Raw genomic sequence first — 23,149 nt, forward strand, 5'->3', positions numbered from 1 at the left:
CATTAGTTTTAATGTCATCTATACCAGTGTACCTAGCCATATCCTGCAGAGCCCGGTGAAAATACTCTGGTGTGGATTCACCTTCTTTTTGTTTTATGGTAAAGATTTTATTCCACTTTACAACTGCAGGAAAATATACCCCTAACTGTAAATTGATTCTCTTTACATTATCCTGATTATACTCGTCTGTTAGTGGTACTTCCTCATCTAACTTGCAATCAGCGATAAACTTTAACGGATCAACACTGGGGGGTAAACATGCCCTTAAAACTGTCCTCCAATCTTTGTTATTTGGCTCTGCAGAATTTCCTAGCTCCCTAATATACTTTTGACATGCAACTAAGTCTTTCCTAGGATCAGGGAATTCAGACATCATTGATCTTAATTCCTCTCGGGAAAAGGGACAGTGCATGGCGATGTTCCTGACAGGAGTTACTCCTGAAGCTTCAGTTTTCCCATTTGGCACTGCTATTACCCTAACAGGATTAAGTCCAACAACATCATTCTGAGTAGATTCTACAACATGTGGTGAAATGGTTTCAGCATAGTGTATGGTGCCGTACTTACCAGTCGATACGACCTCACCTGTCCCTCCGCTAGGGGCCTTTGATACTAATCTTACGGGTTGGGTCGTGCCCACTGCTGTTTCTGATATGGTGGCTGCTAGGGAGAGTGCTGATATTGTTGTGGGCTCATCCTCTTGGTCACAATCCTGGGGAAAGTTCAAAACAGGATACAACTTGCACGGATTAGTGTTAGCATTAATTACTTTGGTTACATTATCCTTAACTTCTACACATTTAACATGACCCTGAGTGCCATTCTCTGCAACCAATTTCTCTCCAGGTATGTACGGTGGTGGGGGTGCAGTGGCTATCAGTTTCCTGATAGGGTTAGATCCAGTGGCTTGCGCCAACCCCCTTTGTATTTCACCTTCCTGTTGCCACAATGTTAAATAATCATAATGTTTAATACGCCTTTTTGAAGATTTAATCAGGCACACTCTTCTCCTTAAATTCTGTAACACTTCTGGGTTAAAACTACCTACCCGGGGAAACTTTTCCCCGTCATGCACAGTCATCCTCTCCCATTCATTGCACAACATTTCTCTGTGATGACCATATTTCTCACACATGATATACCTTGCCGACCTGATTGGTCGGTTTACCAAATCAACCTGAACCTGGGTTGATCGCCCCTTACCTGAACAACTGGCCCCCATCTCTGCAGGTGCTGCTTTCACTACCTCTGACTTCAAATCAGGGTCTTCGGCAACCCTTACAAAAACCAAGATGCTTGGGGTAAGGCTGCGGTGGGGGTTTTGCTCCGAAGTCCGCCCACTTAACTCCCGTCCACGCTGGCCAATACGGCGACCAAAGTTCCCAGAGGTTCCGTACCCAACCTAGGGCACCTAAGTACGTCTACTTGCTCGGGCGTGTGGGAGTGTCTTACCCTCCCCAGCAAGTATCAGTCGCTGGAATGTCCCTGAGTGATCAGGCTACTTCCCTTAAAATAAAAAAAATTACACAAATCACGTTAACAATGTGCAAGCAGCGTTCTTCTGAATTCAAGACACGCTGATGCACACAATCACATGCGGTACAATCGTATCTGCACACAAGCAACTAATCTTATGTGCGGAACGATCAGTGGAATCGAAAATTTCGGCTGCGAATTCCTTCAGCAATGAGCTTCTTTGGCCTATATGGGTCTAGCACCAACCCTCTTCGGTTGTGCTTCTCTACTTCTAGTCTGCTGTACCTGAACCTCCTGTTCTATGACCTCCTGGTCTGTGACCTCCTGGTCTGTGACCTCCTGGTCTGTTATGTACAGCAGACTCTACTGCTCATAAATGTGTCGAGACTAACAAGGGACGCCTCCCAAGCCACCCCACGATATCACTCTCGCTGGTGTACCTCTTTCTACTGGCCTATGGTTCCCACTTCCGTAATAAAAGAGAAATCTTATATATACACACTCTTACATTCAAACACTCTTATTTCTGTACAGAATTCCTTTCATTCAGTAATAGTCTAACCCAGAAGAATTACAACAGAGAAAGTCTTTTTCTTTTTAACTTTAAACTTTTTGGATTTGAGATAGATTTGCGTTATTTTCGCGTTACTTCCTTATCGCTTTTTAAAACAATACTATCGTGCGGTTTGTATTATGTGGGCGTATCCGTACGCTCCGTTGCGTGATATACGCTCCGTGCGTCGACCCTTGCGTTGCGTACGCCCTGCCCTTGTAAGGACACGTGTACGCAGACCAAGTACGTCCACAGTTACACACTACACATTTATCAATGTGAATGATTTTTAACAGTAATCCTTCACTGACCACCACTCAAATCTCCCTTGTATTCTAGGAGAGATTGTGTGCGTGCCTTTTACAATTATTCCCTTAAATATTACTTTTAACTATTAATAACAACAAATGTCTCAACACGTTATCACTAGTGTGTGGCAATCAGGAGAATGAGGTACGGACAAATAATGCTAGACACGAAATACAGGTGTGTGTGTTTATGTGTACGTTCGCAAAACAGAAACTAAACAGGTTTTAAAAAAACAATAACGTACTGTTCCTACCTTTTTGTTCCGGATTCCTTCAGCACTCCTTACTAAGCGAAGCAGATGCTTATCTGGTCAGCACTACGAGGAATATTACCTCCCGCCTTTTGCTGACCGATAATGTCTGCTGAAATTACCTAGTGCAGATATGTGAAGAGCGGACGAGCCCCCAATTGTAAAAGCCTATTATATATCCTATATTAAACACTCTAAAAGGTTGATGAACACAGTACGCAATTGGCGTATGGAATACCGTAAGAGTACGCAAGTAGCGTACAAACGCGTGGCCGTGGACGAGACGCACGAGCGACACGTTCGCTCACGGCTTAAAGCGTAAAGGCAAGCACGCTATAGGCTGCCGACTAACGTAATGATACGCTAGCAGCGTAGCGGACGCTCGAGACCACGAGGAGATCACGAGCGTCGCTGACGCTCACAGAGTTAAACCTTTGTGCAGTGATAAGGTGTAAATGTAACACAGTGTAACCTTGTTAGTTTAAAGCTGTATGAGCGATTCTTTCACTCTGAGAACCCTTTAGCAATAATAAACACTCAAATACCGGTCTAAGGGTCTAACACCTTTTAAGGAAACGAATGAACGTTCAATCGCAAAAGAATACACAATACAAGTTATACACTACCAAACTAACATAAAATACCTAACCGAGTTACTACACGTTAAAATACAACAAAGACACAATTACATTTAAAAGGGGGAAGGAGAGAGAGAATGGCTTACAACAAAATAGGAGATAAATATGGTTGCAGAGAACTTACGCACAAAGGGAACAATCGCAAGCGCCTTTCTGGATATCCAGCTCCCGATTATCAGTGATGAGAACCGTTGAGAAGAGTAGAGAGCTGGCCCAGATCGGCTTGTCTTTATATACACTTACACACAGTACAGTACAATGGTCCCTACATTCTTATTGTTCATTGGACACAGGAATTCGTCTCTGCATTATAACAAAAGGTCATAGGTTGGTTCATACAGGTGGGCTGTGACTATTTCAAACTGCTCAGGTGGGAGGGAAACTGGGTTTCCCGCCGCATGGGTAATAAAGTGCAAATATAGTAAATGTCCATAAACTTCTTATGTCCATAACTATACGCACGAGCGAGTAATCCGCTTCAAACCAACACCGGAATATTGCTAATTATATTCTCTTCCGATGGATACTAAACACCACTGTGTAACCCCTGTCTGACCCTTCGTATCAAACAAAGAGGAATCTCTCTGTCCCCGAACATGCTATATTAACCAAACTTTCAGATTCTATCAAAGGGACCATAATCTACAAAATACATTATATGACTAAATTATGTTACGACTGAGTCGCCCGCTAGACGCACACAAACTCTACCGTAAATGCGCATACCGTGCGCCCGCGAGTGCACGCGACCGCGAGTATACGCACGCACGGGAGACCTCATGCTCGTGCAGCGGGCACACGCATGAGGTGCATATATGGCAATGTGCAGCGTGATATTTTTCTGACTTTGACACAAGTATGCAGGTACGCTTGAGTACGGATTACCCTTAAGAATTTGGGAGCAGGAACGCAGTACCACCCACTGCACACTTTGCACCTGTGACTGCCATTACAGCAATTATAATGTGCTGCCGAGCAACAAGACCATGGTATTCGGCAGCATGATGGCACCTCCCACTTTGTCAGGGCTACAGGGAGTGTGACAATAATGTCATGAGGTCACAGAGGATACTAAGCTGTGTAGAATAATTAATTCAGACAAGGATATTGAGTCTCTGCAAAACGACTTATTAAAATTGGAAGCTTGTGCTGAAAATTGGAGAATGAGATTCAATATAGAAAAATTTAAAGTTATGCACTTTGGGACTAAAAACAATCATCCAACCTATAAACTAAATGGGAAAACGTAGGGGAAACGGTAGTTGAAAAAGATTTGGGGGTGCTCAGAGATAATAGACTATTAGTAGCAGCACACAATATTATAGTGCGGCATCAAAAGCAAATAAGGTGTTAGGATGCATAAAGCGGGGAATTGAGTCAAGGGATGAGAGTGTAATACTGTCACTGTATAAATCATTGGTACGGCTGCACCTTGAATATTGTGTTCAGTTCTGGGCACTGCTCCACAAAAAAGACATCTTGGAACTTGAAAGAATGCAGAGGCGAGCCACCAAACTGATTAAGGGTTTAGAGACACTGGATTATGAGGAAAGGCTTACTAGGTTAGATATGTTTAAACTTGAAAAGAGGAGGCTTAGAGGGGACATTATCAATGTTTACAAATATATAAAGAAACAATACAAGGATCTATAAGGAGATTTGTTTATTGAAAAATCTCTACACAGGACACGTGGACACCGTCTGAAGTTAGAGGAGAAAACATTTCATACCTAACAAAGGAAAGGGTTCTTCACAGTAAGGGCAGTAAGGATTTGGAATTCACAACCTGAGAAGGTAGTAATGGTTAACTCAGTCATTATGTTTAAAAATAGATTACATAAATTCCTAACTGAAAGAAATATACAAGGATATAGTATTTAAAGTGAATGCATTTACAAAATGCATGATTTATAGTGTTAGTTAGACTTATTAACTCAACTTCAACTAGGTCAGTATAGTTAAAATAGTATTAAATACAGATTATTGTAAGAATATTAAAATAAAAAATAAAAAAAGGTTGAACTAGATTGACATTCTTTCTTTTTCAACCTCAATAATTATGTTACATCACGCTTCCTCTCCTGGCAGCCGCGGCTGGCACGAAGAGAGGAGCCTGGGACTGGGCAGGGTGCCTTTTCACGCAGTGTCCAGATGTTTCCCTTCACTCGGCTCGAGTGACGCATCGGCACTGAGTGGCTTTTGTTCTTCACAGGCTGGGCGGCTGGGCCTGTATCTGGCTTCACTGGGTGGGGTCATTAATGTTTTGATATAATGTGGACACTAATATATTTCTATTATGTGGGCATTACTATATATTTCTATTATTATGGGGCATTACTATATATTTCTATTGTAATGTGGGACACTACTATATATGTCTATTATTATGGGGCATTACTATATATTTCTATTGTAATGTGGGACACTACTATATATGTCTATTATTATGGGGCATTAGTATATATTTCTATTGTAATGTGGGACACTACTATATATGTCTATTATTATAGGGCATTACTATATATTTCTATTGTAATGTGGGACACTACTATATATGTCTATTATTATGGGGCATTAATATATATTTCTATTGTAATGTGGGACACTACTATATTTGTCTATTATTATAGGGCATTACTATATATTTCTATTATTGTGGGGCATTACTATATATTTCTATTGTAATGTGGGACACTACTATATATGTCTATTATTATGGGGCATTACTATATATTTCTATTGTAATGTGGACACTACTATATATGTCTATTATTATAGGGCATTACTATATATTTCTATTGTAATGTGGGACACTACTATATATGTCTATTATTATAGGGCATTACTATATATTTCTATTGTAATGTGGGACACTACTATATATGTCTATTATTATGGGGCATTACTATATAATTATATTCTAATGTGGACACTACTATATATTTCTATTATTATGGGGGCATTAATATATATTTCTTTTGTAATGTGGGATACTACTATATATTTCTTTTATACCGGGGGCACTACTGCAGTATATATTCCTGTTAGAATAGGTGCATTACATGTATCTTTATTAAATTGGGGGCATTACAATATATTTGTATTATACTAGGGGCATTACAATATATTTCTATTATACTGGGGTTATTGCTATATATTTCTATTATACTGGAGGCAGTGCTATATATTTCTAGCCTTGCCTCCAGAGTGCAAAGAAATGGGACTGTGCTGTGTGGCCACACCCCTAATGTAATGTAGCCACTCCCCCTAGTGTCATGTGACCACACTGCCTCATGACACGTGACCACACCCATTTTTCCGCGCACTCAGTACCACTAAGAAAATATTTCTACTTGCACCACTGACCATACCCAACCCGGGCCAAAATTTACTAAGATTTCGACTTTGTCCGATTTGTGGGGTTTTTTCTAAGTCCCAATCCGGGAATTCACTAAGCACCAATCTCAGTAGTGTTTGGACTATTCGTAATGGTTTGATTAGCAAAGTTCAGAAATACGAATGAATAGACCATCGGTCAAACGCGGCTGTTATTTCATAGAATACGGGCATTCACTATTCATTCGTATTTGGGTGTTAGTCTCTGAGTGCTCAAGTGCGGGTCTGTTTTTTTTCGATTCGTTAAAATTAGCAGCAAAAAAATAGACCTGCTTTTTCCAGTCAAATTTGGATAACCATGCACGGATCAGTGAGATCTGTGCATGGTTATCTATGAGAAAGGGTCTGTTTAGTGTTAAAACTTTAAAAAAAATTGCATGGGGTCCCACATCCTAAGCATAACCAGCCTTGGGCTCTTTGAGCCGATCCTGGTTGTCAAATATGGGGGGAAAAATGACAGGGGTTCCCCCATATTTCATCAACCAGCACCGGGCTCTGCGCCTGGTCCTGGTTCCAAAAATATAGGGGACAAAAAGCGTAGGAGTCCCCCGTATTTTTGAAACCAGCACCGGGCTCCACTAGCCAGGTACATAATGCCACAGCCGGGGGACACTTTTATACTGGTCCCTGCGGCCCTGGCATTACATAAAACACTGGCTAACATTACGAATCACATCGACATCGGAAAAAACGAATTGGGAAAAGTCGTCAGCTTAGTGAATGATCGTATCAGGATTCAAAAAGTTGCAGTAAAATGCACCCGATACCATTCGAGTTCAAACACCCTTCAAAACGGCAAAAACACGAATCTTTGTAAATATACCCCCCAGTGTGAGGATTCGTTCTGCTGTACTGTAGTTTGGTGTAGGACTGGGGATTCAGGATCAATTTCCACCAGCAAAGTGTGTTACATTGGGGATAATTCAGACCTGATCGTAGCAGCAAATTTGTTAGCAGTTGGGCAAACCCATGGGGCTAATTCAGACCTGAGCGTAGCCGTGCACATTTGCTGCTGCGATCAGGTCTGAATTTCCCCTATTGTCAGATAAATAAATAAATGTTATTATAGACATTGGTGCAAATAAATGACAAAACTGTGTAGTTGGTGTAGAGGAGATTCTGAAATAAAGCTAAATATATACCAGATATATGCTGTAGTATACATAACATACTCTTTATAGAAATGAAATGAAGCTTGTACAGATAGCATTAAATGCAGTTTATAGAAAACAAGTCCCCTAGTCATCTGCAGCTTTTGTGAGAGAAAAAGGAATATTGTCTTACACTGCAAGAGATTTGATAATACTATACTACACATATGCCGGGAGGTGTTTGAAGTAGACAAGGGATTAAAATTGTGCTCATGGGAGATCAAAGGACCTTGTGAGGCCATCTGACTTTTATATCTACCTACACAACAAATGCACTGCATTTATATCTCCTTCAGAAGCAGGGAAATTGAGTTAGGAGAGTAGCAAATGTACTCACTTATTTTAATTAACCATTTGTATGTGAACATTACAGTAAATGTAAATTAGAAAGTGAAGCACTGCAGAAATAACATTATATAGCTTTAAAAATTGTTTGTTTGCTATTACAAGCCTAGGTGTTGGAACGGGGGAAGGGGCAAGGGGGGTCATCACTGGGGGAATCACCCCCCCCCCCCCCAAACCATTTGTGAGGTGGCAGTCATTGTACTATGACACGGGGCGCCATCTAGAGTTACCTCAGACAGTGTGTCTGTTGTCTCCAGGCGGGGATAATCCCCCTTCCAGCTGCTCCACTACCACCCTCCCCACAGACCTTCTCCGCCAGTCTCCTGGGCCCTTCTCCTCCCTTCACCTAGCTCTGACCCTTAATGAATGTGTGTGGCTAGTTACTCTAGACTGGCCCCTCCTGCGGACCAGTCCCGCACCCTTCTCACTGCCCACTTCATAAATTCCTTCCTCCCCTCTTTCCACTCAGTTCCCCCTTCTTCCCTTCTCTCTACCCTCCATGGATCCAAACATCCCAGACTACCCAACCCCCCCATGTCCCAGTGGGTTCAGCTGAAAATGTACCCTCTAAGAGGGAAGAGCCAAGTTTAATTACCTTCCATGAATGTCACACGCCAGGAGCACCTTGCCATGGATTTGCGGGTAGGCACCATTCTGCACAGCGTTGGGGGAGGAGGAGGCAGTGCTTGGATGGGTGTCACAGCACGCCACAGAGGAGACAGCAGGCACCATCTGAGAGCAGCACTTAGGGCAGAGCTGGGAAGTGTGTGCTCAGCCCTCCCCTCACCTTGTACTGCAGGGCTTCTGGGTCGCGGAGGCAGCTGCTGGTGTCTGCTGATGCCACACAACTGTAAGTTTGACATAGCTGCTGCTGCTCTCCCACTCTCTCCCACTACCCCCCCACCAAAAAAAAGGGCTCTACCTAGTGTAATGTGCATAGGGAGCTCTGCCTAGAGTATTGTGTATAAGGGGGCTGTGTGTGGCATAATGTGTATAGGGAGCTCTGCTTAGCATAATGTGTATAAGGGGCTCTGCATGGCATAATGTGTAAGGGGCTCTGTGTGGTGTAATGTGTGTAAGGGGCACTGCCTGGCATAATGTGTGTAAGGGGTTCTGTCTGGCATCAGGTATATAATACAGTGTCAGGGCATTACTTTGTGGGGCACAACAGGGTGTAAGGGGCATAAAGATCATTACTGTCTGGGGTATAAATAATATGGTGCAAGGAGAATTACTGTGTGAGGCATAAATAATATGGTGCAAGGGCATTACTGTGTGGGACATAATATGGTGCAGGGGGCATTACTGTGTGGGGCATAATATGGTGCAAGGGGCATTACCGTGTGGGGCATAATATGGTGAAAGGGGCATTACTCTGTGGGGCATAATGCAGTGGAATATTTTTCTTTCTTGTGACCAATTTTTATTAATAAATATTTTTGAAACAAAAAAACTTAATTTAAGATGGCGGTATTACTTATGGGCCAGTGCTCTGGACTTGCCTCCCAGGCTAAAAGTTGCCAGCCAGCCCCTGATGAAGGGGCGCATTTTAGAATGTCTATGGGGGGGGGCAATTATTTTTTTATGTTTGCACTGGGAGCCAAATTGTCTAGAAACAGCACTGTCTAGTATGCTGTTACATGGGCCCTGGTTTGATAAGATTCTGGACATTTTACATTTAGATCTAATCATCCCCTTTTGCACCTTATTATTAAATGAAGTGGAAAACAAACAACTTGTGGAGTATTTTACTCAATTAAATTTGTTTGAAAAGGACATGGGTGAATTTGTTTATGTTTTTTAGATATTATTATTAGAGATGAGCGCCTGAAATTTTTCGGGTTTTGTGTTTTGGTTTTGGGTTCGGTTCCGCGGCCGTGTTTTGGGTTCGAACGCGTTTTGGCAAAACCTCACCGAATTATTTTTGTCGGATTCGGGTGTGTTTTGGATTCGGGTGTTTTTTTCCAAAAACACTAAAAAACAGCTTAAATCATAGAATTTGGGGGTCATTTTGATCCCAAAGTATTATTAACCTCAAAAACCATAATTTACACTCATTTTCAGTCTATTCTGAATACCTCACACCTCACAATATTATTTTTAGTCCTAAAATTTGCACCGAGGTCGCTGTGTGAGTAAGATAAGCGACCCTAGTGGCCGACACAAACACCGGGCCCATCTAGGAGTGGCACTGCAGTGTCACGCAGGATGTCCCTTCCAAAAAACCCTCCCCAAACAGCACATGACGCAAAGAAAAAAAGAGGCGCAATGAGGTAGCTGTGTGAGTAAGATTAGCGACCCTAGTGGCCGACACAAACACCGGGCCCATCTAGGAGTGGCACTGCAGTGTCACGCAGGATGGCCCTTCCAAAAAACCCTCCCCAAACAGCACATGACGCAAAGAAAAAAAGAGGCGCAATGAGGTAGCTGACTGTGTGAGTAAGATTAGCGACCCTAGTGGCCGACACAAACACCGGGCACATCTAGGAGTGGCACTGCAGTGTCACGCAGGATGTCCCTTCCAAAAAACCCTCCCCAAACAGCACATGACGCAAAGAAAAAAAGAGGCGCAATGAGGTAGCTGTGTGAGTAAGATTAGCGACCCTAGTGGCCGACACAAACACCGGGCACATCTAGGAGTGGCACTGCAGTGTCACGCAGGATGTCCCTTCCAAAAAACCCTCCCCAAACAGCACATGACGCAAAGAAAAAAAGAGGCGCAATGAGGTAGCTGTGTGAGTAAGATTAGCGACCCTAGTGGCCGACACAAACACCGGGCCCATCTAGGAGTGGCACTGCAGTGTCACGCAGGATGTCCCTTCCAAAAAACCCTCCCCAATCAGCACATGATGCAAAGAAAAAGAAAAGAAAAAAGAGGTGCAAGATGGAATTATCCTTGGGCCCTCCCACCCACCCTTATGTTGTATAAACAAAACAGGACATGCACACTTTAACCAACCCATCATTTCAGTGACAGGGTCTGCCACACGACTGTGACTGATATGACGGGTTGGTTTGGACCCCCCCCAAAAAAGAAGCAATTAATCTCTCCTTGCACAAACTGGCTCTACAGAGGCAAGATGTCCACCTCATCTTCACCCTCCGATATATCACCGTGTACATCCCCCTCCTCACAGATTATCAATTCGTCCCCACTGGAATCCACCATCTCAGCTCCCTGTGTACTTTGTGGAGGCAATTGCTGCTGGTCAATGTCTCCGCGGAGGAATTGATTATAATTCATTTTAATGAACATCATCTTCTCCACATTTTCTGGATGTAACCTCGTACGCCGATTGCTGACAAGGTGAGCGGCGGCACTAAACACTCTTTCGGAGTACACACTTGTGGGAGGGCAACTTAGGTAGAATAAAGCCAGTTTGTGCAAGGGCCTCCAAATTGCCTCTTTTTCCTGCCAGTATAAGTACGGACTGTGTGACGTGCCTACTTGGATGCGGTCACTCATATAATCCTCCACCATTCTATCAATGTTGAGAGAATCATATGCAGTGACAGTAGACGACATGTCCGTAATCGTTGTCAGGTCCTTCAGTCCGGACCAGATGTCAGCATCAGCAGTCGCTCCAGACTGCCCTGCATCACCGCCAGCGGGTGGGCTCGGAATTCTGAGCCTTTTCCTCGCACCCCCAGTTGCGGGAGAATGTGAAGGAGGAGATGTTGACAGGTCGCGTTCCGCTTGACTTGACAATTTTGTCACCAGCAGGTCTTTCAACCCCAGCAGACCTGTGTCTGCCGGAAAGAGAGATCCAAGGTAGGCTTTAAATCTAGGATCGAGCACGGTGGCCAAAATGTAGTGCTCTGATTTCAACAGATTGACCACCCGTGAATCCTTGTTAAGCGAATTAAGGGCTGCATCCACAAGTCCCACATGCCTAGCGGAATCGCTCCGTGTTAGCTCCTTCTTCAATGCCTCCAGCTTCTTCTGCAAAAGCCTGATGAGGGGAATGACCTGACTCAGGCTGGCAGTGTCTGAACTGACTTCACGTGTGGCAAGTTCAAAGGGCATCAGAACCTTGCACAACGTTGAAATCATTCTCCACTGCACTTGAGACAGGTGCATTCCATCTCCTATATCGTGCTCAATTGTATAGGCTTGAATGGCCTTTTGCTGCTCCTCCAACCTCTGAAGCATATAGAGGGTTGAATTCCACCTCGTTACCACTTCTTGCTTCAGATGATGGCAGGGCAGGTTCAGTAGTTTTTGGTGGTGCTCCAGTCTTCTGTACGTGGTGCCTGTACGCCGAAAGTGTCCCGCAATTTTTCTGGCCACCGACAGCATCTCTTGCACGCCCCTGTCGTTTTTTAAAAAATTCTGCACCACCAAATTCAAGGTATGTGCAAAACATGGGACGTGCTGGAATTTGCCCATATTTAATGCACACACAATATTGCTGGCGTTGTCCGATGCCACAAATCCACAGGAGAGTCCAATTGGGGTAAGCCATTCCGCGATGATCTTCCTCAGTTGCCGTAAGAGGTTTTCAGCTGTGTGCGTATTCTGGAAAGCGGTGATACAAAGCGTAGCCTGCCTAGGAAAGAGTTGGCGTTTGCGAGATGCTGCTACTGGTGCCGCCGCTGCTGTTCTTGCGGCGGGAGTCCATACATCTACCCAGTGGGCTGTCACAGTCATATAGTCCTGACCCTGCCCTGCTCCACTTGTCCACATGTCCGTGGTTAAGTGGACATTGGGTACAACTGCATTTTTTAGGACACTGGTGAGTCTTTTTCTGACGTCCGTGTACATTCTCGGTATCGCCTGCCTAGAGAAGTGGAACCTAGATGGTATTTGGTAACGGGGGCACACTGCCTCAATAAATTGTCTAGTTCCCTGTGAACTAACGGCGGATACCGGACGCACGTCTAACACCAACATAGTTGTCAAGGACTCAGTTATCCGCTTTGCAGTAGGATGACTGCTGTGATATTTCATCTTCCTCGCAAAGGACTGTTGAACAGTCAATTGCTTACTGGAAGTAGTACAAGTGGGCTTACGACTTCCCCTCTGGGATGACCATCGACTCCCAGCGGCAACAACAGCAGCGCCAGCAGCAGTAGGCGTTACACGCAAGGATGCATCGGAGGAATCCCAGGCAGGAGAGGACTCGTCAGACTTGCCAGTGACATGGCCTGCAGGACTATTGGCATTCCTGGGGAAGGAGGAAATTGACACTGAGGGAGTTGGTGGGGTGGTTTGCGTGAGCTTGGTTACAAGAGGAAGGGATTTACTGGTCAGTGGACTGCTTCCGCTGTCACCCAAAGTTTTTGAACTTGTCACTGACTTATTATGAATGCGCTGCAGGTGACGTATAAGGGAGGATGTTCCGAGGTGGTTAACGTCCTTACCCCTACTTATTACAGCTTGACAAAGGGAACACACGGCTTGACACCTGTTGTCCGCATTTCTGGTGAAATACCTCCACACCGAAGAGCTGATTTTTTTGGTATTTTCACCTGGCATGTCAACGGCCATATTCCTCCCACGGACAACAGGTGTCTCCCCGGGTGCCTGACTTAAACAAACCACCTCACCATCAGAATCCTCCTGGTCAATTTCCTCCCCAGCGCCAGCAACACCCATATCCTCCTCATCCTGGTGTACTTCAACACTGACATCTTCAATCTGACTATCAGGAACTGGACTGCGGGTGCTCCTTCCAGCACTTGCAGGGGGCGTGCAAATGGTGGAAGGCGCATGCTCTTCACGTCCAGTGTTGGGAAGGTCAGGCATCGCAACCGACACAATTGGACTCTTCTTGTGGATTTGGGATTTCAAAGAACGCACAGTTCTTTGCGGTGCTTTTGCCAGCTTGAGTCTTTTCAGTTTTCTAGCGAGAGGCTGAGTGCTTCCATCCTCATGTGAAGCTGAACCACTAGCCATGAACATAGGCCAGGGCCTCAGCCGTTCCTTGCCACTCCGTGTGGTAAATGGCATATTGGCAAGTTTACGCTTCTCCTCCGACAATTTTATTTTAGGTTTTGGAGTCCTTTTTTTTCTGATATTTGGTGTTTTGGATTTGACATGCTCTGTACTATGACATTGGGCATCGGCCTTGGCAGACGACGTTGCTGGCATTTCATCGTCTCGGCCATGACTAGTGGCAGCAGCTTCAGCACGAGGTGGAAGTGGATCTTGATCTTTCCCTAATTTTGGAACCTCAACTTTTTTGTTCTCCATATTTTATAGGCAGAACTAAAAGGCACCTCAGGTAAACAATGGAGATGGATGGATTGAATACTAGTATACAATTATGGACGGACTGCCACGGTTAGGTGGTATAAAAAAAACACGGTTAGGTGGTATATAATACAATTATGGATGGACGGACTGCCTGCCGAGTGCCGACACAGAGGTAGCCACAGCCGTGAACTACCGCACTGTACACTGGTTGATAAAGAGATAGTAGTATACTCGTAACAACTAGTATGACGACGGTATAAAGAATGAAAAAAAAACCACGGTTAGGTGGTATATATTATAATACAATTATGGTTGGACGGACTGCCTGCCGAGTGCCGACACAGAGGTAGCCACAGCCGTGAACTACCGCACTGTACACTGGTTGATAAAGAGATAGTAGTATACTCGTAACAACTAGTATGACGACGGTATAAAGAATGAAAAAAAAACCACGGTTAGGTGGTATATATTATAATACAATTATGGATGGACGGACTGCCTGCCGAGTGCCGACACAGAGGTAGCCACAGCCGTGAACTACCGCACTGTACACTGGTTGATAAAGAGATAGTAGTATACTCGTAACAACTAGTATGACGACGGTATAAAGAATGAAAAAAAAACCACGGTTAGGTGGTATATATTATAATACAATTATGGTTGGACGGACTGCCTGCCGAGTGCCGACACAGAGGTAGCCACAGCCGTGAACTACCGCACTGTACACTGGTTGATAAAGAGATAGTAGTATACTCGTAACAACTAGTATGACGACGGTATAAAGAATGAAAAAAAAACCACGGTTAGGTGGTATATAATACAATTATGGTTGGACGGACTGCCTGCCGAGTGCCGACACAGAGGTAGCCACAGCCGTGAACTACCGCACTGTACACTGGTTGATAAAGAGATAGTAGTATACTCGTAACAACTAGTATGACGACGGTATAAAGAATGAAAAAAAAACCACGGTTAGGTGGTATATATTATAATACAATTATGGTTGGACGGACTGCCTGCCGAGTGCCGACACAGAGGTAGCCACAGCCGTGAACTACCGCACTGTACACTGGTTGATAAAGAGATAGTAGTATACTCGTAACAACTAGTATGACGACGGTATAAAGAATGAAAAAAAAACCACGGTTAGGTGGTATATATTATAATACAATTATGGATGGACGGACTGCCTGCCGAGTGCCGACACAGAGTGACAATGCTAAATTCCCTTGTCGTATAAACAACCCTTATGAAGCTAAGAACACTGTACGCTGTTTACTTAAGAAATACCGTAATGATACGCTATTTGCGTAACGATCGCTCAGCCGTAGGCGAGACGCTCAAGCGTCACGTTCGCTCACGGCCCAGTGATCACAGGACACGTTATTGGTTATGTCTAGGGGAATGATTCGCTGTAGCGTAGCTTACGCTCGAGACCACGAGGAGGTCACCAGCGATGCAGACGCTTACAACACTATACCTTTATGTTAAAACCTTATACCGATGAAACACACAGAATACCTTAATGTGAGTACAGGGTGTAAATGCAACCTTGTGTAACCTGACTACCTACAAAGCTGCTTGTGCGTCACCGACGCTCAAGTGAACACTTAACACTATAGTAAATACACTGATACTGGTTTAGGTTTCCAAGGCCTATTAACTGTATTATATCTAATATACTTGTAAAAGGGGATAACAGTACATATGATACGCTACAATATAACAGAGACTTCCTAACCACAGAACTAAACACTAAATACAAAAAGACAATACTACGCTGACCTAAATGCAATACAATACAATAATACTATGAAGTATTTAAGAGAAAAGAGGAGAGAGAGAGATAGAGAGAGAAAGAGAGATATTGGCTCGCAGAAAGACAATGATAACGGAGAGAAAACTTACGCACAAAGGGTATGATCGCCTGCGCCTCGATATCCAGCTCCCGGTTATCAGCAGATAACCGTTGATGAGAGAGTGAGAGCTGGATGTGGTCGGCCTGCCTATTTATGCCCCACACACAATGCAATCTCCTGGTCCTACAATCCCATTGTCCATTGGCCGAAGGAATTCGGCCCTGTATCATAACAAATGGTCATAGGGTGATTCATACAGGTGGGCTGTGACGATTTCCAACAGCTCAGGTGGGTGGGAAACTGGGTTTCCCGCCGCATACCTGAGTATGTGTAAATCATAGAAATGGACATAAACTTCTTATGTCCATAACTATTCGCACGAGCGATTAATACGCTCCAAACCAACACCGGAATATTGCTAATAAAATACTCTTCCGATGGGTACCAAACACTGCTGTATGATTCCTGTTAGACCCTTCGTACGATATAAAGAGGGATTCCTCAGCTCTGGGACATTGTACTTTAACCAAACTTACAGAAACTATCAAAGGGATCATGATCTATAAACTACATTAATTGTGAACATTTGCAACCAATGAGTCGCACGCTACGATCACATAAACTCTACCGTAAATGCGCATACTGCGCGTGCGAGTGCACGCTATTGCGAGTATGCGCTTCCACGGGAGAGCGTACGCACGCGCAGCACGGACCAGTGTGCGGTGCAAATATGGCAGTGTGCATTAAGACATTTTTCTGACTTTGACAGTCCACCCTTTGGCAGTCAATAATAACTGCCACAAAATATTTAAGGAGAAAAATGTAAGTCAGGGGTTAATTGATTTCCATGGTGGGGAAAGGAAGAAGAATGGAGTAGGTGTGAAGAGGGTATGACCTAGTGAGAAAGTAGAAGCATGTGTGTATGAGTCCATGTTTGGAGGGTCATGTATCATCGTGCCGTACGTGTGGTAAATCAAGCTTCGAGGTATTGCGAAGTATACATTTGAATTCCTTCTTATCCCGTGGTACAGGTCTGTGGATGGGCTGTCAAACTCTACCGAGCTCATTTCGGCTGTGGTTGTAACACAATGGGGATGCACATTTTAGTTGATGATACATGAATTGGGGGGGTATGTGGTTGCTGCTATCTGTGCCTGTATTCCCTATCGACTATGTGTGTTATTACCTGAGGGTTGCAGAGATGAAGATAAAGAACACTTACGAAAAATGCAATGATATTCTATGTCAGGTTAATGTACGTTCGTCGATTGAGGTCTTGATTGGTGTCGGTTGATTGGAGTCTTCTTCTTTGTGCTTTTGCTCATAAATCGTGAGTAAAGCATACAACGTCCATGGATTTACAAAAAAAAATGTTGGGCTAGCGTGGTTTTAAAGTTCCTAGGGAAACTGGGGTACCCATGGCATTGTCCATCAAAATCTTGTTTATCAGGTCGTCTGCTCTTCTTCTTTCCATCTTTCCGTTGTCGGCCCCTTGGCTCATCAAATCCTTCGTCTACGTGGGTCTTTGTACCTCGGAGGAAAACATAGAAATGGGTGAAAGACGGACCGTATACTCATTACATCATTACGTCATGGTTTCTAGCATTGGGTCATAAATCAAATCCAGGTTGATTACAGTTTCCTCACTCCTTAAGCTCATCACTTTCGTACTTTGCTTGCACCTCATCAAAGCCTGCCCGCATCTAAATATCAATCCAATAGATATAACGACACCCAAAATACATAGGAGAAACTTTCCAACATCCATTATGACTCCTTGAGCCCAGTCTCCTAAACCGGAGAACCAATTTCGCGGGTTCAACCATGACACCCAACCAGTCAGCTCATTACCTACAGCAGCAAGGGTGAGATTGTGTTTTCGACGAAATTCCCACTTTAATTGCAGAATATCGTCCATCTTTTGGTCTATGACCTCTACCGGATCCTCGGTACTATTTGTGATATACGTGCAACACTTTATGCCGTACTGTGTTGCCAATGTAACACAATATCCGCCTGTTACTGCTGTAAGATAATTAAGAACCATCCTATGCTGAACTAGTTCTGTTTTGTAAGCTTGAAGTTCTCTTCCAGTGTATCTAAACGTGTCATCATACATTTCAGTGATATTATCTAACAAATTGGCGAGTGCGGAAATGTATCTATAATTCATCACTCCTCGAGCGGTACGAGTGAAATCTAACGCTACCAGAACCTGAATCCCGGTGGATTCATGGATAAGATCAGAGGCCGGATGCTCTAACCTTTCTGACAGTTGTCTTTTAACAAGGTGCTCGTAGTGAGTGTGAGTATAAGGAGCTTGGGCACCACGGTGTATGTCTTTCATTTTGTCATGTGTAACAGTCATCACTTCAGGCAATACTTTTCCAATATAACACAATCCTTCAGAGTTTGGGGCAAGCCACTTGTACGCCTTTCTCCCGCATATGAAATATGCATCATCGGGGAGAACATAAGGGACGGAGAAGGACATGACCATGTTACAAACCTTCCAGGTGAAATCTCCTGACCCTAATTCTTCCATCTGCCTAATGCACGTATCAGTTTGTACGATATGTGCACAGTATCCTGGTGATACCTCTCCAACTTTAGTAATCCTATTTCCTAAGGTATATCGATACCGGAAAGATTTTCCTCTACTGGCTATGTGGCGTACGAGCTCTGTATCTGTAGGCATTCTATCTGCTCTGTGTGAAAAGGTCATGGTAAGGTTGCTCCATGACACTTCCCAATTTCCCGGTTTTCTGGGATTGGAGATGTTAAAACATATGAGGGACCTATCCACATGGTATTGGTGGAGCTTCAAACTAGGAGGGCTGGAGATGTTAAACCTCCGGTCCACCGGTCTCCCACCACTTAGCTCAAGTACCTCCCCTAGCGTTAAAGGAAATGGTACTAGCCCTGATTTGCTGTGACCCTGAGGTACTTGAGAGCATACCCAACAATCTGTTTGATTCAACACGTTACCCACTAGAGAGTGATAGTCACTCAATGGATGCCGGTCCATATGGATATTAAAACTAGATTGGCATTTCTTTATGCATCCATCTTCAACCAGATTATCACATAGCCTACAGATACAATTTTCCTCAGCTAACAATCCATCACAATTTCTTCTATCGGATCGTTTTCTGATACTCGCCTTTGCTTGTTGGCTTGGTTGATCTTGGAAAACTACGCCTCCATCATCATAATCGGAACCCATTCCAGAACCTCTTTCGACCTCTATGGTACTCTCGCCGGAACAGACTGCTCTGGTCAACATCATGGTTAACATCAAAATCCGGATCACAGTCTCTTGGGGCAAGTCCATCTTTGAGGAGGAAATAGAGAAGAATGAGAAGGGGGAAAAAGAAATTTTAAGGGAGAGGGGATGGGAAGTGGAGAAAACAATAAAAGGGAGAGGGGAGTCGACAGCTGCTTTCGGTCTTCAAGGCTCAGGTGCCGCCTCAGTCCTCCTGGAACAGACACTCTAGTGATACAACCTCTACCGTCTGTTCCTTATCACGGGACTTCTCTGGATCAGCAACCTTCTTGCAGTGGGATGAATGGACCCAAGTCTCTCTCTCAGCAACCTTCAATGCTGTGGTGCTAGTCAATAAGACCTGGTATGGTCCTTCCCATCTATCAATAAGACAACCTGAGCGTAGAAAATTTCGTATCATTACATAATCCCCAGGTTCAATGTCATGACAATTACTATCTGGTAAATCAGGAATCACCAACTTCAGATTATCATTTTGATTCCTCAACTGCTTACTCATATTAATTAAGTACTTTACAGTTACTTCATTGTTACATTTCAAATCATCCTGAGGGTTAATCATGACATGCGGTTGTCGACCAAACAGAATTTCAAAAGGAGACAGATTAAGAGGGGACCTGGGAGTGGTTCTGATACTATACAAAACAATGGGTAAAGCTTCTGGCCACGTCAATCCTGTCTCTGCCATTACTTTACTCAATTTATTTTTAATAGTGCTGTTCACTCTTTCGACCTTCGCGCTCGCCTGTGGACGGTACGGAGTGTGCAGCTTACTATCAATTCCCATCAACTTACACATTCCTTGAAAGACATCACCTGTAAAATGGGTACCCCTATCACTTTCAATGATTCTAGGGATACCATATCTACATACAAATTCCTGCACAATTTTCTTAGCTGTAAACATAGCGGTATTTGTAGCTGCTGGAAAAGCTTCGACCCAATTCGAGAAAACATCTATACAAACAAGTACATATTTCAAATTTCTACATGGGGGTAATTGAATGAAGTCAATTTGTATTACTTGGAAAGGGCCGCCGGCAGGTGGGATATGGGATGGTTCTGTAGGTATTGCTTTTCCAATATTCTTTCTCAGACAGGTAAGGCATGACATTGCTCTTTTACTAGCATGAGAGGAGAATCCTGGGGCGCACCAGTATGCTCTTACCAATTTGCACATCCCCTCCTTGCCTAGATGAGTCAGCCCGTGAGCTGCTTCAGCCAGACACGGAAGGTATGCCCTGGGGGCCACTGGTTTACCATGTCCATCCATCCAGAGCCCTGAGGACTCCTGGCCATATCCCTTTGCCTTCCAGACTGCCTTCTCCTGAGTGGAACACAAATTCTGCATTTCACACAACTTTTGTGTGTTGATGGTATTAAATACCATCAGTTGTGTGGTGTCTGTCCGTATGGGGGTAGCAGCTGCAAGCTTTGCAGCTTCGTCTGCTCGGCTGTTACCAAGGGATACTGGGTCTTGACTATATGTATGTGCTTTGCATTTGATAACAGCCACTCTGTCGGGTTCCTGTATCGCTGTTAGAAGCCTTTTTATGTGAGCTGCATGCGCTATCGGTGTACCAGCTGCCGTCATGAAATTTCTGAGACGCCATAGCGCTCCGAAATCATGGACTACCCCGAACGCGTATCTAGAATCGGTGTAGATATTGGCAGACTTACCCTTAGCCAATTCACATGCTCTGGTTAGGGCGACCAGTTCAGCAACCTGGGCTGAGTGAGGTGGGCCTAGCGGTTCCGCTTCTATGGTGTCTTGGTCATCTACGACTGCGTATCCAGTACACAAGTCTCCCGAGTCTGACTGTCTGTGACAACTACCGTCCGTGTAGAACGTGAGTTCTGCATCTTCTAGTGGATTGTCACTGATGTCAGGCCTTGCGGAAAAATTTTGGGTCAAATATTCCATACAATCATGTGTATCTTCCTTTGCATTAAATCCTCCTTCCCCATCACTCTCACCTCCCACCCTTTGTGCCTGTCCAGGCACACCTGGGAGAAATGTTGCAGGGTTTAATGCGCTGCATCTCCTTATGGTGATGTTTACCGGGGCCATTAATGCCAATTCCCATCTCGTAAACCTTGCTGATGAGACATGTCTGGTTTGGGCAGAATTCAATAAGGCCGATACCGCATGTGGTGTATGGATTGTGAGGTTGTGGCCTAGCACGACATCTTCGCTTTTCGTCACTAGCAATGCTATCGCTGCAACGCTACGCAAGCATGTGGGGAGGGATCGCGCTACCGTGTCTAGCTGAGCGCTGTAGTATGCAATTGGCCTGCTGGCATCACCGTGTTTTTGTGTTAGTACACCTGCTGCGCACCCAGCACTTTCTGTTCCGTATAGTTCAAAGGGTTTCCCATAGTCTGGCATACCTAGTGCTGGTGCCTGCGTTAGGCACTGTTTGAGTCTCTCAAATGCTGTTTCAGATTCGTCTGTATGCGAAATCCGATCAGGTTTGTTTGAAGAGACCATTTCCTGCAAAGGTAGCGCCAATATGGAAAACCCTGGGATCCAATTACGGCAATACCCACACATTCCTAAAAACGTCCTGATCTGTTGCTGGGTTTGTGGCAGTGTCATGTCTCTAATGGCTTGGATTCTATCAGCGGTCAGGTGTCTCAGTCCTTGTGTTAGACAGTGTCCCAAGTATTTTACCTTAGCTTGGCATAATTGCAACTTGTCTTTGGAGACCTTGTGACCTGTGTCTGAAAGATGAAACAGGAGCTGTTTCGTATCCTTCAGGGATGCCTCCAATGAATCAGAACACAGTAGTAGATCATCCACGTACTGTATCAACACTGATCCACTTCCCGGTTGGAAAGACTGTAAACAATCATGCAAAGCCTGAGAAAATATACTTGGACTATCTATGAAACCTTGGGGTAACCGAGTCCACGTGTATTGGACTCCTCTGTATGTGAATGCAAACAAATATTGGCTGTCAGGGTGCAGAGGTACCGAAAAGAAAGCGGAGCAGAGGTCAATAACAGTGAAAAATTTGGCAGTGGGAGGAATTTGCATTAGGATGACAGCTGGATTAGGCACTACGGGGAACTGACTCTCGACTATTTTGTTAATCCCCCTTAGATCCTGCACTAGCCTGTAACCCCTCCCCCCACTCTTTTTAACAGGGAAGATGGGACTATTTGCTGTGCTGGACGTTCTTACTAGAATGCCCTGTTGTAGCAAGCGCTCTATTACCGGGAAAACTCCTAACTCCACCTCTGGCTTCAGAGGATACTGTGGGATTTTTGGAGCTATCCTACCATCTTTTACTTGTACTACTACTGGAGCTACATTTGCCATTAATCCAGTGTCCTGTCCATCTTTTGTCCAAAGCGACTCTGGTATCTGAGATGTCATCTCTTCTACTTGGGATGGATTCCTATTTGTCATAATGGAATGTGACATTAATTTTGATGGGGAGTCTAACATGTCTCGTACTTCCTGAGCGTGATTCTCAGGGATGTCCAAGAATACACCTTCAGGAGTACAATAAATGACGCAACCCATTTTACATAGTAAGTCTCTACCCAGGAGATTAGTTGGTGCAGATGCAGCCAGCAAAAAGGAATGCTTGGTATGCAAAGGCCCTATTGTAATCTCGGCTGGTTTGCTAACAGGGTAGTGCTGGACTACTCCTGTTACTCCCATGGCTGGAATTGTCC

Source organism: Pseudophryne corroboree, chromosome 7 (genome assembly GCF_028390025.1).
Source record: "Pseudophryne corroboree isolate aPseCor3 chromosome 7, aPseCor3.hap2, whole genome shotgun sequence".
Lineage (NCBI taxonomy): Eukaryota > Metazoa > Chordata > Amphibia > Anura > Myobatrachidae > Pseudophryne > Pseudophryne corroboree.